Below are 15,670 nucleotides of genomic sequence, written 5' to 3'. Positions count from 1 at the left end.
ACACATGGCTGGCAGTGCCAGCTGGTCCTTGGGGAAGGACACTGTCTCAAAGTGCCTCTGGCTTCAGGAAATGAGTCTGTGAGACAAATAAGATGCTCTGCTATGTACAACAGACTGAAGTGTTATTATAGATCACTTATTATATTGCTCTCCTGTTCTCTCTCTTGTGATTCAATCTTCCCTGTGGAGCAGAAAGACAATTTTCCAACAGATCTTCACACTTATTATGCATTTACTCAAGAGGGACCATCACATCCACTAAGCCTTCACCTCAGAATAGGAGCTGCCTCTCACCAGCATACTCCATCCAAGCCAGCACTGACTCCAGGTCAGATGATTGGATGCATTTTGTATACCTTAAAATGCTCTGAAGGGAAATCTGCCCTCTATATGGTGGAAAAAACAAGGGTTGTAATGCTTTGGTCCAATATTCTTGCATTGACAGCAAGCATAGCCTTCACTGCAAATGAATCCTGAACTGGTACAATAAATCCAGGGGATACAAGTCTGGGCATTTTAACACCTTCCCAAAAATATCCTTTTGGGATCTCTCAATTAGTCAGAGCAACCTGCTACTTTTGAAAGCTTTAGGGAAGGGAAGGAACATCCTCCTGACATTGAATGGCAGAAGAAGCAATACAGGGAGGCCACCTAAATTATTCCTAACCGGATTATCATCCAGTATAGTATCATGAGATTTTAAATAGCCATAAATGCTCAAGTTAGTTTTAATATTTCAAATAAAAACCATGTCCTCCTGCGACACAGCACTGTTTGGTGTCACATTTCAGCACTGACTCAGAAGGAAGGACCACACCTACTGAATCGCTGGTGTTTCCTTTGAGGTCACCTGTCCAAATATTGGCTGTTTAACTCCTGCGATCTAGAAAGATCCCAGCTGACTTCATCTGACAGGGAACATTCTGAGCATACACCTATTAACCTTGCAGAAAAGTCCATTAAATGTCTTCACTGGCACCAGAAAAGGCCAAAAGTAAACCTCATCCTGTACAGTCCATCATTAGACTTTCACTTATGAAAAAATTGACCTCCATGAACTCATTAATTTCAACCTGACACATCACAAAATCTTATCTTTATGAAATCTTTAGTTAATAGAGACACCTATACTGGCAGAAAATAAGACAGAACAGTGCTGGAAACCATAGGCAGAGAAGCATGGAGGTTTGAGTTTGCAGCTGTAGGGCTGAACAAGATCCAATGGACATATCTCAATTTCTGCTGGGCCTGGGAATAAAATTTCAGGTAAGTGCCAACCTCAGGGGAAAACCATAGAGTTGTGTGTTTGTTTGGGTGCCTCTCCCATTAGTAATGATATCTCCATAAGCAATGTATTATGGACCTCTTTTGCAGCATGACATTTGGCTTCACCATTTGCCACTATTGATGGCCAGTACCAAGTCAACTGCCATGCTGCAGAAGAGGTCAAAGTGTTTGGCAGTCAGTACCTGGACGATGGCAGGCAGATGTGCCCATAGGATGAATGAATAGGGGCAATGAAGTGCCTTCTGCTCGTCAGTAAGCAAGGAGAATTGGAAACACCATCTGCTACGGATAAACAGTCTGAAATCAGCTTGGCTAAACAGCCGTACCAGAGAGTCCTCAAAGAGCTGGCTGAGTAAGTTGCTGGCCCACTGATGTTCATTTATATTCTGTGTCGGAGCACTGGGGCAGGTCCCGAATACTGGAGCACTGTGCCAATAGTCAGCCGAGATATACAACGATGAGCCTCATAAATACACGCTAGTTTGATTGACACAAATTCCAGGCAAAATAATGGAAAATCTGATACAGACTTCAATTCATTAAGCACTGAAGAATAGGCATAATATTAATCTTAGTTGAGGCACTTGTATTTGAAACAGGTGCTTCCAAACTTGTTTTTATTAGTTGGCATGATTTTAAGTTTGTCTGATCAAGCCGCCTGCATAGTTGTAACATAATGTAATTAGATTTTGATAAGGTTTGACTTTCAGAGGGTTCCATGATACAAAGATATGGAATGTCAGTAGTACACACATTAAAATGGCTTAGCAGAAGCCTAGCTGGCAAGTCTCTAAAAGGAGCCATCTGAGAGACACTGATATTGAAGGAGGTATTTCTAATGGGCGTCTACAGGGGTCAGTGTTGGGTCCAATGTGTTTCCAAATAGACTCTATTTTCATAGAATCATAGAATGGTTTGGGTTGGAAGGGACCTCAAAGATCACCTAGTTCCAACCCCTCTGCCATGGGCAGGGAAACCCTCCACTACACCAGGTTGCCCAAAGCCTCATCCAACCTGGCCTTGAACACTTCCAGGGATGGGGCATCTACAACTCCTCTGGGCAACCTGTTCCAGTGCCTCGCCATCCTCATAGAATTCAATAGAATCAAATATAAAATTATACAAGGGATGCACAACATGTCTGACATTGGGATGTTGTGTCCTAGAAAGAGTTACTCGGGAGAGCTACTGCCATCATCTGACATAAAACCAAAGAGGAATGCTTCTCTGTGCATCAGCGGTAAGCAACGGGAATTCTGTGTGCACCTCTGGCTTGGCATAAGGGTGTCAGAAAAAGATGGTGCAGAATATATACGCTAGCAAGGATTTGAGGGCTGGAGAAAACGCCTTATGGGGGAGACTAGGAAACCTGAGTCTAACTATTGTAACACCACTGCACAAAAAAAAGACTGAGAAGCTGACAACAGTGCACAAATATTGTTTCAAGCAGGAGGCTAAATGCTAAAAGGGTCTTTGATCTAACAGAAAGTCATCACCAGAACTAATAGCTGGGAGCCACATGCCAAGCAAACTCAAATGGGAAACAAAGCCCACATTCTAAGCAGGGGGTGGTGGGTCACTGGGACTGGTACCAGGGGAAGGAATAGAGTTTCTGTCCCTTGGTACCTTTGAATCCAGACTTGAAGGCTTCTTTGGAAGACATGGCTTAGGCAAACGCAAGTTAGTGGGCTCGATACAGAGGCAAGAGGGTGAAGTTTAAGGAGTCTACATTCCCAGAAGATCAGCCCAGAATGGTCCCTTCTGACATTAAAATTCATGGATATGAATGTATCACTGTTTCGATCTCTGCTCTTGCATTATTCATCTTGTCTGGCTTTAGGCAGTACAAAGAGTCATGTTTATGAATATCACACATTTTTTACCTGCCTTGTAGGATCTAAGGCAAAAAGGACAACTCGTAAAAAAAAAACCCTTCCCTGTGCAATCTAAGTCAGCCATGCCTTAAGTCCGCACAGGTGAGACACCCCCGGCTCTGTGTCAGGCAGGGAGAAAGGGATTCGGGGGTAAGCTGCCAGTGGAGAAGGAAAAGAGCTTAACCTGTATTTTGGGAAGCATCTCCAGATTATAGACCGGTCACTGCTAACACATGAGGCACTGCAGGAAACTTGAAGCAGACACAGCTTCTGCGTTTTGGCCCATCTTTAGACTTTGGGGCGAAACTGAAGTTCACTCTCTGAAGCATATTCTTGTTTAGTTAGAAGAATGCTTCCTACAAGAACAAATAACTGTGGAACTGAGCATCCAGAGCCCTCCTAGAGAAGGTCACTGCTTTCACTATGGACCAGCTTGACATTGCCTGAGGACTGTCTCCCTGGAATCAGATTGTGGGGTGGGCTCATATTATATCTACTTGCACCATTCCAAAGCTGCCGTTCCAGTGGATATCTTCCATTTTCATCTTCTGGAAAAAGGAGAAATAGGAAAGCAAAGGTCACCTGAGCCCTGGGAGCACAGATGGACCCTCCAGGGCAGAAGGCACTTGGAGAGGATTCAGATAGAGGACACTCTCCTAGCCATAAGTAACTAAGTCTTACTCATGATACCTGCCTGAACATTAATTAAAGCTCTTAGTTCTCCAGGCTCCTTAATCAGGTACTTTTCATCTGGCTCTGTGTTTTGCCAGAATCAAAGTAAGCTGAACAACCCTGAGTGTCATGTGATAAACTCAGCCAAGAGAGGCAGGCAGCTTTAGACCAGGATTGCCTACTAAAGAATAGAAACATCCTAGAATATGGAGACAGAGATGTTTAAATAAAACAGGAGCTAGCTGGCTGAAAAGACTTTTAGGGTCTGTGTCTACAGCAAACTGGTATTGTTCTGAGTCCCACACAGCTGTTATTTCTGTGTACATTGCCAATGGGTAGGAGGAGAGCAGGTTCATCTGTGCATCAGTTAGACATCATAGAACAAAATTCCCTAGATAGAGGAAATCCGCTTTGTCCCAAAAGCTAAGACAAGCCAGGTACTCCTAGCCTTAGTCAAGCTTTATGCTGATCTTTCAAGAGGAAAAATAGCCTCATATGATAACAACTGGGACCAGCAGCATCTTTGCAGTTCAGTTTAGCTATGGAAAAAAACCCAGCCTCCTCTTATCCCGCAGAAGCCCAGAGGCAATGGCTTTTCCTTGTGAGCAGTGGTTAACAAATCACAATAACACTGTTGCGGGCGTATTCTGCGAAAGTGTTGACTCCCCGCCAATAAGAAACCCAACCTACTCCTCAGGGTGCTGTTTGCAATGCTGATCTCCATTTTTTATTCCCCGTAAGTGCACCAAAGAGATCCAACCCTGAATCTGCACACAGCTCTTGTTGGGATTCACTATGCTGGAAATGCCTTTGATTAGCGTCCCGTTATTACAGCAATGGTTTCACACTGCAATACTTCCACTCCACGCTGTCTCTAGTGGGATGTCCAAGCATGTGATAACAAGCAAACAGCTGCTTGAAGGAGCAGTTCTGGAAGTAAGTAAACACAGAGGTCTGTCTGAGCAGACATGGATAGCACAGATGATGGAGACCTGGTCTGTCTAGCCAAGGGAACTGGGGAGATCGTTCATTTCATTGTTAAGCCACATCTAAACCAGATTATATAGTGTGTAACTCAAACTGATGATCCCTCTCCACTGACTGTCAGAGCAGAGGAGAGTGACCAGCTCAAGTATAGATGTTGCTCTACAGAGGTGTGAATTCAGATTAGATAAACTATGCCGAAGGAGCATGAAGGTACAATTCAGTGCATGGGAGAATCAACCTGGAGCAGTGTGTGCTCACTGAGATGAGAGCTAGTACAGAGGAAAGGTTTTTAGGAATAAGGAAGTGCCTGAGCTTCATGACTGAGCAAAAGCAGAGTAAAGCCTGGAGCAGGCAAGCAGTGGCAGGAATGTCCCCTGCTCAGCATCTTCCTGATGATCCCAAACTGTGGCTGAATGGCTAAGGAGAGAGGTGGACCTGAGCAACATGTTGGGGATACAGTCAATGTCTCTACCATATATGTTATAAATAACACAGGTTTCTGAATATAACTTCATTTGACTAGTTTTTTGAAAATCATCGAGGTAGCCTGACTACTAGAAAAAGGTGAGCTACTGAACCTGTGGGAGCTACCAGGTCACTGCTGACCAACTCCAATTCAGTTGCAGGGTCCTTATCTTCTAGTAGAAAAAGTCACCTAGAAAAGAAGAGGTTCTTCAGACACTTTGGTGGAGCTCTTCCTAGGGTGATTACTAAGAGAGGACTGTCAAAGCTCTAGCAGCGAGCACAGAGAGGGTCTAAATCTTTGCAGTGCAGAGCCCTACACGCAAGCAGCAAGGATCGTGCTATGCTTTCTGCAAGGCCATTGCTACAAAAACGCCTTCCAGCCCTGCAGATTGCTTTCTTGCAAAAGTCCATTTGTGCTTGCTAGGAGAATGACTGGAGCAGGCATCTTTTATGGTGAGAAGGGAGGAGGTAGGACAAGTTACAACAGGTCATGGCTATGCCTCTGCATCAGAATAACTGTCCCTGTGCAGGGCACCAAGCAGTCTGGAGGAACAAGAATCCAACCAAACTGCCACAAAAATCCTGGTCATCCTACCTTCTCTAACCGGTGACCAAGACAGAAGCAAGACCCTCTCCAATTCAGCATGGGCCAGGGAGAATTTGGGAAAAGCTCTTGCCTTTCCAGAAAAGACAGAGTCGGGAAATGCTGGTAGGTTCAGGAGCTCTCCGCCCCAGAGAACAACTGTCCCTTTCACTGAAGTTGATTGCCACTTTATTTTATGCCTAAGGCCGTGCTTCTGTATCAGGTTGTGTGCAGACTGTCCTAAATTGGCTGCGTATAAATATGTTTATTTGAGAACCTGAGTGTGTGTGGAGGGAAGTGTGTACATATGTGCAGACAAGTTTAATCCCTTGCTCTTCCAACCCTGTCCCCAGGTTTTCAAAGGACTGAAGAATCTGGAGGGAGCAAGAAAAGGAAAAGTCACTGCAGTGAAGGTCCAACAAAGTGCCTACACAGCAAGACTGTACAGTGGAAAACAGCCAGATGGCCCATTCGCAGCACACTCGAACTGGTTTGCTTGCTGGAAAGCGTTTTCTGTTCTAGTCTATTTTAATTGAGTCCCATCTGCAGTTTCTCCTGTGGCCTTTGCTTGTTCCAGACCATGTTAATCACCCTTGTTGCAATTAAATTTATTTTCATCACCCTTAATCCTGCTGTTGCTTTTTTTTTTTTTTTTTGGATGGGGGCACATGGGTCATTTTAAGCTTCCTTGTTTCTCAATTTTGGAAGACCTTTAGTACACTTACGTATTGTTTCTGGCAGCTAATAAAATGCCACTCATTACCTAGAAGATATGCCTGGGCATAAAGGTATTTCCAAAGACAATATTTCCTTTAAAATTGTGGAAATAAAGAGGCTCCTGAACAAGAGTCAAAACCAGCACTACTCATTTAGCCTTGGATTCTCTCTCTTCAACTGATTTTCCATCCCCTGTTTACTCCCCATCAGCGAACAGACCTTAGTTTCTCTAAGACACATTGTCACCTCCATCCAGCACTATTATTTTGTCCCCACACTGGGGACCAAGGGTTTGGTGAGGTCTGAGGAGACACCATCACCCAGCAGAGACAATCGAAGGGTTCTCGTGTATGTTTAGACAGCATGTCCCACGTCCTTGTAGGCTTCAGCGTCAAACGGTGGTTTCTCCACCGTGTAAAACTACAGACTGTTCCTCTATGATCTCTACGAACAAACACTTTATTGTCCCTCTCCATGTTCCCAGCCTCTGTGCAGGACTGAGAGCTTTTCTGTTAAAAACCTCAGCCTGGTCCAGGAAACGGGAGGGAAGGAGCGGGGGGGGGGGGGGGGGGGGGGGGGGGGGGGCGGGAAAGTGAGGAGGGTGGGCAAAACCAGTTTTATGTCTTCTTTTTTTAACTAAGGCAAACTTTGGAACTGAAATATGGCAATAAATGCACTCCTGTGATTTTTCATGTTTTTTCAGCTGTAAAGAAAATAGGAGAAATATTCCATTCTGTCTGGCTTCCAAATCATTCTGAGAGTAAGCTCTTTATATACAGAGCAGCTTGGATGCTGCTCCCGCCTGCTCTGTTTCTGAAACCATCCCTGGAAAAATAAAGTCCTTTTTTCCCCCCAGTCAGAAAGACAAACGGCAGTAACTGCTTAGAGATTTTGTCACTGGGGGCTGTAGACCGCAACACGCTGACAGTCCTGCAGTGTTGGCTGCCTGGATTGCTACAGGAGATGGCAAACTGACGACACCGATGTGTTCTGAGCGCGTAAGGCACGGAACAGAGAACATTTGTTGAAGACTAGGAATAATGGCAGGTTTCACCTCGAACCTCAGCTGGCTCCTGTCCTCAAGCACCCTGGCTACTGCAGGCATGAATGTGGTCAGACACAGCTCTGCTAATACACCCTGGTGACTGTACCTTGACTGTAGGTGTAAAAACTGCTCAGCCATAACTAAAACATCCCTATATTATCAACACTGTTTCCTGCACAAATCTGAAACATAGTCTCATGCTAGCTACTATAAAGAAAATTAACTCTATACCAGCCAAAACCAGCGCAGTGCCCCTTGGCAATAACATGTGGTCCAAAGCTCCTCTCTGTCCTCCTCCATAAGGAATCAAAGTTGCCTGGACCTGTAATTCTGGTTCTGTGCTATTCAACTTTCAATGTCTTTATGACTTTTCTTTCAATGAAAGAGTTGCAGTCTGTTATAATTCGACCGTTTATCTAATTATATTGCACATACACTGCAGGAAAAACCAAAATACCCAAGGATGTATGGAGAAGCTTTCAGTAAGCAAGATGTCACAGGAAATCTTAGCAAAACCTAAAGAGTCAGATGCTAGGTTCAGTCAGAGATCCAAACTCATGTTTATGATCTGGAACAAAGGTCCTACTGAACACAAAGAGCTTTATAAGTGTTTGTCTCTTTTCTGGTATCTACCACAGAATGGCTCTCATTCTCCCCTGATTTTCATTGGGTTTACATTACATCTCCATTCACTTGAGTAGCATTTCTCCTTTTCTTTCTTTTTTCTTTTTTTTTTTTTTTTTCCCCCCTGAGAGATCAGAAGCAAGGCAAATAGATGGACTCCAGAACAGCAGAAACCCATACCACTGGCCACCCCAAAGGAAAACCAGAACTGTCTCTCACTGGCAACACACACATCCCAGCAATTTTCCTACCCTTCAAGGACAGAGGAGTTGCAATATGTCCATTATGGTGAGCAGATGACAGCTGGAGCCTTTCATGCAAGGTGTGGGATCAGCACCAAGTCCTGAGCTGCCATGGCTCTGAGTGTCTGCTCAATATGGAAAGCAGGAGCCACATTCAAACAGCCCCTAGAGCCTCTAAATTCAAGGGAACAATGAGCCTTTGAGACCAGCTGAAGCTTGCGCTCAAAATCCTCTCTACTCCAAGGGGAGAAAGAGCAAATTCTAAAGGGCAATTCACCTCCTTATGAAATAGATGTCTCAGATGAGAACCTTTAAAGAGTGGTTCAGTCATTTCTCTGTTGGCTAGTAAGGGAGCCTGGAGCACTGTTAGACATCTAACTTTTAGAGATGGGAACATGATTATGCGCTTCATAAAACCTCCTTATACCCTATTTTTCGTGCACAACAGCCAGATGTAATTGGGATGTATCCCATCGTTTACAAGGAAGAATTTAATCTACAAAAAAGCAGTGGAACTTGGGAATCTCTTTCCTCTTGGATATGGTGTCTCTAGGAATGACAATCACCCATCACCCTTTTTCTCTGGTAGAAAGAGGCAGGTAAACAATTAAATCCCAGGGAAAGAAAGAAGCAATCTACCCTTGTTTTCTGGAGCTGCTGTCAAACTCAAATAAAGCTCCTCTGGACACAGGAAGGAAATCCACCAAAACACAAAAGCAGAGAAACCAGATCCTCCCTGGATGTCAGGTGTGAAGACAGCAGCTGGGCCATCATTGAGGGAAATCAAAAGCAAGCCCTTCAAGTGACAACTTTTTCCATTCACTGACTCACTATGAAACTGTTGAAATGAAATATGAAAAAATAGAAGTATGAAAGCTGTTGTTTCTATGCACCTAGGATCCAAGCTACATAAGCCCGGTACAGAGCAGGAGAAAGAGAAGACTGAGAGACTTGGAAAACCCTCCTTCCATTAGCTTGGTAAGGCCTCTCTAAATCACCACGTAACTACCTGGTCCAAGAAGGCATCAACTAAATAGGCAGGTAGGTCCTCTGCAGGTGCTGAGAGTGCTAGTTTGGGAAGAGTAAAGCTCAGCTGAGTGACAGCAGCTACTTGCCCCAGCTGGGAGATGGTCCATTACTCTGTTGGAGTGTGTGAATGATGCACAGGCTGCACTGGGGATTTTCACTTGTGCAGAATTTGACTTTTCACTTATTTCATGATGAGGCTGAAACCTCATTCGTGCAAAGCAGCAGCCTTAAAAATGAGGAAAACATCCCTCTCTGGCTACAGAACAAGATGCGAAAGTGACTGCAGAGAAATATGTCTCTGCAATGCTTCTACTCTGGCAGATGATTCATGGACATCTTCTGCCTTGCTTCCTCTCTACTCCGACCGAGCTCAGCCCTTCAGAAGGCTGGTTTTCCAGAAATACGTAACACCTTTGAAATCATGTTTTGATACAGAGTCCATAGGCATGGAGACCTAAGTCTTCACTTTACTGCCCAAATCTGCCTTGGATGCAACATATGTGTTCCTAAGAAATGCGGTGTGAAAGTTCACCTAACAAGGCCATGGGCAGGACTGGAAGAGACATCATGAAACTGGTCCCTGTAAGCTTCACAATGGTAAAGATTGCTCCTCTTGCTGTGCTCCAGGTGCAGAGAAAACATCACACTGGCTTGGAAAGTCAACAAATTTAGGAGATTCAAGGTGAGAACCACGAGACCATGTGCGTGGCTGTAGGGCCTCTGTAATAACTGCACATTTGGGTCATGCTAATGACATGTAATGTGACCACATTTCTGACTGGTACCAGTTGTATTGCGCACAGCCTTGTCTTGTATTAACTCCCCTTCATGTGAATAGGCACCTCTCATAAGATGCACAGGCTGCAACAACCTCTTGCTAAGGACACATTCCACTGATGTGCTACCTGCACCATGCTGCACCACGATCTTTGGTGAGGCCATGCGTGCTGGGAGTACACACAGCTGGTAATACTGAGCATTGTCACACTGTCGTGGCTTGGACACAAAAGAGATAGGTGAGACATCACGTCTTATCTGGCCTTTGCATTACCAAGTATAGCATGCTGCTGGTGCTTAATGGCAGTAAAAGCCACCTTCCATCCAACCTGGAGGAAGAGCTTCCAGCTTCATCACAGTGTAAGTATCTGCCTCTTTTTGCTCCCCTTTTTCTCTTCCCAAAGTTGGCACCTGAAAGTTTTCTCTGCATTAATTCCAGACATCGTGTAAACACTCTGCTTAGATTTACTTAAACGAAGCTGTTTCAGCCCTCGCTTTCCTCCAAAGCAGATTTCCTGTCTCATAAATTTAAGACATGCACAGTTTAATTTTGCTAGGAAGGTGGAATCTCGACTCCATCCTCCCTCTGGGATGACCTGGAAGACAAAAAGGCAAATGGCATGGGAGAGGGCCTGGGGCTTTCTGGTTACTGTCTGGAAAGGGGGAAGACACTCTGCCATGTGCTGTTCAGGAGTTAGTGCCAGTGGTCCAAATGAATGTTACTGCTTGCCATAAATAATCTGCAAGACTTGAAATCTATTCATCTCTTGGTGGTTTTTTTCTTTGTAACCCCAGAAGATGGAGAACTATCTTTTCCTACTGAGCAGATTACTGGCATTTTCAGTGGAGAAGCAAAAGATTACTATTTTCTCCCATTTCCAGATACTCAAACTATTTGTGACTCCTTCGAAAGGCACGTGCATATCAAACGTTCATAGGCACTCCTTGTGCAGGCAAACAGAGAGTCTCCTAGGAGTGAAAGAACTTTTCCTCTTTGATTCACAAGCCTCTAGTCAGTAGGACTTCAGTTATTTTCTCTGGCAGCAACATGAACCGCCAACCGTAACACACGTGTGGGTTTTGCTACTGCTGCTGAAGGCTCTCACGCATCCCTGAACCTGAAGAAGGGTCTGCCAGAATGTTGGAGTAGGTTTTCATCAAAATTTTCTTCTCTCTGGGACTGATATGATGAAACTCATTTCTGAAGGCACCGGAATGGCTTTGTCTTCCAATTTATAGAGAGAACACATACTATAAACAGAGACCACAGACTTCACATTCAGAGTATAATGAGGGTTTTTCTGCCTTGGCTATGTTGAGGAAGACTCTCCTACTTCTCAGTTTCCTCTGCCAGTAAACCTCTGACAACTACACTGAGCACAAAACAGCCATGTCAGCTTGTACTAATCTAGAAGACTGAATGGTACAGGAAGGATTAAGAAAGAGAAGCAGCTTTTCAATCTCCTATCTGGTTCTAGGAAAGCTTAATCAATGGCTGGGCATGGCACCCCCTGAAACCACCTCATGCATGACGGCAGGAGAACGGATCGCTGTCTCCTCTCATTTCCTCCTAGATCAGCTCTCCCAGCTCACTTTTTGTCCCCTTCTTGACAGTTTCAGCAGTGGTGGAAGATTATGTGGACCATGGACAATGTGCTCCCCCTTGTCTCCCTTACAGGGACCGACACGCAGCAGGCGGGTGCTGAGCAGGGTGGCTATTGTCTGGCTGTACAAACCAGGGACTTTCCTGTAAGTGTGTGGAGGGTTTAAAGGCCCTGTTAAAATCTCTCCAGGCTATCTCCTCTTTCAGGTTTTTCCTTTATATTCATCCTCAGTCACTCCCCCAGCCAGTGCCATCTCATGGCACCTGGTGGCCCTGCATCCCTGTACAATTCCTTCCTTCTCTGTGTGCTCAAACCATTCACGTACCAGGAGACCGTTCTGGCATGCAGGGCACTCATCCCTTTTAGCCAAGACACACAGAGTGTATTTAACTCCATTGAATCGGCTCAGTCAATAAGGTCCCTGTTTACTTTAATATTGCTCCATTCCTTTGGAGGATGGAGATATCTCAAAGCACAATTGTCTGCCCTGTCCTGCACCAGGTCAGAGGGGATTTCACCGTATTGGGAACACTGAGGGATGCTCAGCTCTCCTTGGTAGGGGCAATCCCATTGGGCACGGACGCTCATCCACTGCTCCTATTCACTTGTCAAGTCACTTTATCCGAACAGTAATTCCTGCCTTTGGTTCAGCCTGTTCTTTTCTGTTTGGGCAGAAACCAACGGGGACTCCAGGCAGAAAATAAATAAATCTTTCTCTTGTTTTTTTTCTACTATAGTGATATTTTTGAACCAAGTCAAATTGTACAGTGGAAAACAAAACACGACAAGAAAGAAAATAACAACAAAATAGTTCACAGTCAAACAAGCTTGTTTCAGGTTTTCCACAGAGAAAGACCATCCATCAGAGACCTCAAAGGCTTTAAGCCCTATTTTATGAGACTGCCGGAAGGGAAGGAGCAAGGTGATGGAAAAGATGCCTAAGACATTGTCCACTTCTAGCACTGCCCCTCCATGAAGGTGGATATTGGTCTCTGGGAGATGTATTCATCCACACAGCAGAAAAGGTAATGGGACCCCTCAGCAGGGATATAAGGGAATAATTGGCAGGAATAATTGGCAGGATAGCTTCAGTTCCCTAACTGAGATTTCCATTTTGGGTCAGTCCAAAACTTCCCCGAGAAAGTCCTTCAAGCAAATACTTTCTGAAAATAGCAACAAATGTAAAAGGGTAATTTTTTAATCATATGAGACCCATTGTTCAACCTAAAACTGAATCACAGCCTTTCACTTTTTTCTAAGGGAGAGGTCAGTGTCTTCACAAAACTCTGCTCACACTGAAAGATCTGTTCCCTTCAAACATGTGGTGAAACTAGCCTGAAGAACAGAAACACTGCACTTAAAAACCAACCAAAATCTTTGACCTGAACGTATGTTATGCATACATATAGTTTTCTCTCTACAAATACATGAATTTATAAATGGACTTAGGTACAGTATTACTTAGGAAGCAAGTGTGATGATGTGACATTGAAAGAGAGAGCAAGATGGAGACAATTACCCTCTCCAAAATTAGTTTCAGCCTAGGGTCAATGGATGCATATCAATAATCTTTTCATTACAGCTCAGATCTCAGGGCTCCACTGAATTACTCCAGCACAGCCAGACAGCAATCTCTGCCTTAAGGATCTTGCAATCTAGAAAGTATGCTGCTGACCAGGCCTAGAGAGCACAAGTGTGAATTTGGGGAGAACATGGGAATCCTGAATCAAAGCAAGCCTCTGACCTGAAATATAAAATCATTCCATGAGGTGTAGACTGCGAAAGGAAAGAAATTTAACCTTAAGATACACCACAGATGTTTGGAGAGCCACTGCTGTTGAGCCCAAGTCTACAGTTTGCTAAGCAAAGTCCGTATGTCATCCCTTCAAAAAGAGAGAGTGAGGTATAGAGGAAACCAAACGGCAATTAGATGGGAATATAGTTTTCTGAGAGGCAAATAAATTCCTCTGTATGAGATGTGGTTGAGGGACAGAGCCAAAACGTTGCCCAGCATTTGGTCAAGCGTTCTGTAAGGGCAACAGAAAATGTTGTTTTTCCAGAGGTAGGTGGAACAGCTTAAAACCAGCAGTGCCCACATTTTGGGGAACAGAAAGGCATCAACATAGATCCCCTTGTAGGCAAAATAACTGCCTAGCAAAGTGTCTCAAACTAGCAAAAATGGTCTGGCATTGATGGAGGAGATGCGCGCTTTAAAATGGATCCTGGAGCATGCTACACTGGTATTTTAGCTCAGACACAAGAGAAACTCACAAAGAGAAGCTGTATAAAAGTAAAATTTGTTTTATACTATTGGCATAAAAGACCAATTCAAAGACAAGTAATAATTACAATCTATTTTAACCAAACTATCTTGCAATATTTCCAGTAAGATGGGCAGGTAAATAATCCGGTGGCCAGATCCAGTTGCCGCTGGAATCAGTAGAAAAGATGCCATTTACCTCTGAGGTTAGGAACATTAAGCCTGAATTCTGGTATTTAAACCTAGTCTAGACAAGTAACTGCTTGCGAGTCTCAAACAGACAGCAAGGAGAGCTCTCAAGGGGAAGTCTAAACCCCACAAGTTTGTACAGAGCACTCTGCTTTCAGACAGAAGAATTAATTCCATAAGACAATCTAACAAGGAAAATCTTGTTTGGCTTTTACACACAGGATGAGAACTGGATCTAACCATACGTAGCATTTGGGCACTGTTGCGGATCTGCAGATCATGGTAATTCCATAGCTGGGTGCCTGAAAAACCATCACAGCATTAATGCACATTGATCCACACTGTTTAAATAAACCACACAAAGGGAGCGATGTTCAGGAAAAGTAGTTGACAGATAAATGTTCAAAATAGAAACATTCTCTAATATTTTGATTCTACAATTCTATGATTTAGGATACACATTCCTGCAAACATGGTTGAATGAGTTGTATTTTACATTAATGATTTTTAATGGAAATATACTGGGAAGGTGAGGAGCTACAGCTGATATTCATTCTGACGCTCAAATATTGGTCCATGCAGACCCCATGCTTGTCCAGCCAATATCTGGGGCCTCTCGAGCTCCCTGTGCTGCTGTCAAAAGCCATGTTGGGCATCCTCTCTCCTTCGGCTGTGCTTGCTCCCTGAAAGACTTAATGTGATCTCCTGCCTACCATAAGGATGTCGTAACAAAGAATGAAAAGCATAAGCAAGTATTTTGGAGAGCAAGAGAAGCAAGCCCCACACGACTGGTGGTTAAAAAAATTAGCAGATAGCTTCTGAACTGAGCTTTAAAAGACCTCAAATACAAGTTTTGTCACAACATGACATCACATGGATGCCATGAGATTTCTGGGAATGTCAAAATTATGTAGTAGAACTCCAACAGTCTGTCAAATTGGTCATGGTATTTCGAAATTGAAAGATGCAAATGGACGAGCGAGGCACTCAATGGATTTTGAAGAAGTGCTTCTCTATGTCTTTGACCATCCTCCTGCTTCTGCAAAACATGGCCTTGACTCCCTAAAACAACTCCTGGAAAAGGACCTAATTTTATAAGGGGGGTAAATCCAACCAGCTATTTGAATGTCTAATGACCCTGATACCCAATCAGTTTCAAAATATTACTGTTTAATTACACCAACAGCACAGATAAGAGAGGCACCTGCAGATCTACAGGAAAACAGTCAGCTGCATTTGCAGTGGTAGATCAAGGAACAATGCAGTTAGAGAACAGAAGAAATTGGAAATAAACTGTGCCAGGTTTGAAGAGAAT

The sequence above is a fragment of the Tauraco erythrolophus genome, chromosome 14 (genome assembly GCF_009769465.1).
Source record: "Tauraco erythrolophus isolate bTauEry1 chromosome 14, bTauEry1.pri, whole genome shotgun sequence".
Taxonomy (NCBI): Eukaryota; Metazoa; Chordata; class Aves; order Musophagiformes; family Musophagidae; genus Tauraco; species Tauraco erythrolophus.
Note: the sequence above shows the minus strand (reverse complement) of the source record.